Source organism: Panthera leo, chromosome A1, assembly GCF_018350215.1.
Source record: "Panthera leo isolate Ple1 chromosome A1, P.leo_Ple1_pat1.1, whole genome shotgun sequence".
NCBI classification, from domain to species: domain Eukaryota; kingdom Metazoa; phylum Chordata; class Mammalia; order Carnivora; family Felidae; genus Panthera; species Panthera leo.
In genome coordinates this window covers 87,607,662-87,610,614 of record NC_056679.1, presented here as the reverse complement: position 1 = coordinate 87,610,614, position 2,953 = coordinate 87,607,662, and the positions used below count along the sequence as shown (strand labels likewise).

The 2,953-nt window shown below is 38.5% G+C and overlaps 1 pseudogene; it reads right to left on the bottom strand.

Annotated features, from left to right (window-relative positions):
- Nucleotides 1–1,202: 1,202 nt before the first annotated feature.
- Nucleotides 1,203–2,259, bottom strand: LOC122199933 (annotated as a pseudogene).
- Nucleotides 2,260–2,953: the final 694 nt, after the last annotated feature.

Here is a 2,953-nt window from a genome sequence, read left to right as displayed (position 1 = left end):
GTTTCATGCTCTCTCATAGCCACAAAATGACCTCGATAGTTCCAGGCATCATGCCCCAATGTAAGCTCCTCTACTGGTACAGGACCACACATTACCAAAATTATTTTTTAGGAGCTCAGACTTTGTTTTCTTTTTCCTGTGATCTTGGTCTTCACAGGACCTGTTCACTAGCCCACTCCTTAAAAAAATCATACTTAGGAGAACAGGGTCTGATGATTGGAATATATAAACTGGAATACACCCTTGGAGTTGCAGGACAGAGCTAACTTTTCCTGAGTCTTGTGGGGAAAAGGTGGATACTTGTGCAAAACTGGGGTCCTGTTACTAAGGGAGAAGTCAACCAACAGATGCTGGTCTAACCATCTCAAGGATTGCTCCAGTCCTGTGAGTTCTACCCTCATTATAGGGTAGAATACATACTTAGCCTTTTATAGTTCATGCCTCGACATGGATTAAAAAGTGTGGGAGAAAGAATTAGCACCTACTGGGGAAAGAGAAAAAAGGCCATTATTAGATATGGGACTGGAATACTGATGGAGGCTGGAAAAGTGGGGAAGCCCTGCTACCTCTATCATCTTATTGAGGCCACCAAAGTTGCACTAACTTGATACATGGGTTAGGTAACACACTCTATATTGTATTGTATTGTATTATTTAAAAATTTTTACTTTTTAAGTAATCTCTACATCCAACACAGGGCTTGAACTTATAACCCTGAGATCAATTTCACATGCTTCAGTGACTGAGCCAGCCAGGTGCCCTTTTTCTTTTCTTTTCTTTTCTTTTCTTTTCTTTTCTTTTCTTTTCTTTCTTTCTTTCTTTCTTTCTTTCTTTCTTGAAAAATTAAAAATTCCTTAACTTTTTTATTCCTGGTACCACTACAACAAAGCACATGGCAATATACCTGATGTAATGAAAAGAAAAAGAAGACAACATTACAACAGACAAAAGACCTTGAGAATGTACATCTAATTGACACTACATTGCGTTAATCAATACATTGCACTTCTTGCAAACAAAAAGGGTTTCCTGTTTAAGCTGCAGTAACCTTTCTGACTATGGATCATTGCTCCTTGTGTGACAGATTTCTATAGTTCCTCTAATGCATCTGAAATGACTGTCTCAAAGTAACCTGAAGCTTTCCTGACAACTCCCAGCTCCCTTTCCTGATAAGAACTATAGCCCTTCTCTTCTGAAAAATTTTAAAACCTTCTGCTACCATATCCATCACTTCCACCACCAGATCCATAACCACTGCCACAGGGACTGCCCAAGCTTCTTCCACCAAAACTAACCCTCTTCATGGCTCCATGATTGTTGTTGTACACTATAGTTTCCAAAAGCATTATAGTTCCCACCACCACTATGGTTACCATCTCCAAAATTTCCTCCTTCATTGTAACCATCATATCCTTCAACGTCACCACCATAACCACCTCTTTGGTTTCCATATCCTGGTCTACCACCACCATAGCCTCCTCTACTACTATAACCCTCCATAGTTGCCACCATTACCTCCAAATACATTATATCCACCATCACCTCCTCCATAACTACCTCTGCTGTCATCACCTCCACCACCATAGACTTTTCTTCCACCAAAGTTTCCTCTATGACCCATAAAGTTGCCAGATCCACCTCCACAACCTCTTTGTGATCCAGCAGACTGCATTTCCTGTTTAGAAAGGGCCTTTTTCACTTCACAATTAGGCCCATTAGTTGTGTGGTATTTCTGAACAATTTTATCAACTGTCTCATGATCATTAAATCCTCTCTTTTTTCCACTCTGCCTGTCCTCCATAACTTTTATGGTTTCAGTCTTGCCATACTTTTCAAAGTAGACTCTCAAGTTATTTTCTTCTATATCTTCTTTAATACCACCAATGAAAATTTTCTTCACAGTTAGATGGGCACCAGGCTTTGCAGAATCCTCTCTAAATCAGCTATCTTTGGTTCTACTACACATCCATCAACCTTGTGCGTTTGAACACACATTGCTGCATTCACTTCTTCCACACAAGAGTAAGTCATAAAACCAAAACCCCTAGAAAGTTTTGTTTGGGGGCCTGTCATCACCACACAGTTTGTAAGTGTATTCCATTTTTCAAAATGTTGTTTTAAACTATCACCTATAATTTCAAAGCTCAAACCACTAATAAACAGTTTTCTCAACTGCTCTGGTTCCTTTGGATCATGGTCCTCCTCCCTCTGAGGGCTGGAGTTGAGCTGGGTCCCACTGGGTGGTGATTTTACTTCCATTCTGAGACCAAACTCACCTTTTACAACTCAAGTTCAATATGGGCTCTTTTTTTCTTTTTAAATTACAAAGTTATATATGCTTGTTGGGAAAAAAAAAACCCAATTAATAAAGAAATGTACAAAATAACAGCATTCTCAATTAACATGCAAAATAAATATCCTCTGTATTATTTTACTTCATGTTTGTAGTTTCAAATACAGTTCTTCCCGATTTGTCTACACATGTACTAGTAAGTGCATGTTTATATTAAAAAAAAATAAGTAGTACCAAATATACTTTCAGCTATTTACCTAGTGTCTGATAGAATAATAATTCCATCTGTCATGGATCATTGTTCCTTCTGTTGCAGATTTCTACAGTTCTTCTAATGCATCTAATTTTTTAAAAGTTTTTAAAAATTTTATTTATTTTGAGAGAGAGACAAAGTGCAAGTTGGGGAGGGGCAGAAACAGAAAGAGATAGAATCCAAAGCAGACTCCACACTATCAGCACAGAGACTGATGTGGGACTTAAATTCATGAAACATGAGATCATGACCTGAGCCGATGCACCCCTGGATCTAATTTTTTAATGTTCTCAACCAAGAGAAGTTCCAGGCAGCCCTTCCAAGTAATCAGACCAGGGCTAACAAATAAAACTGTGTGGTTGATGCACATGTCCTATTTTGTGCTCTCCTGACATGTGGTTATTGAG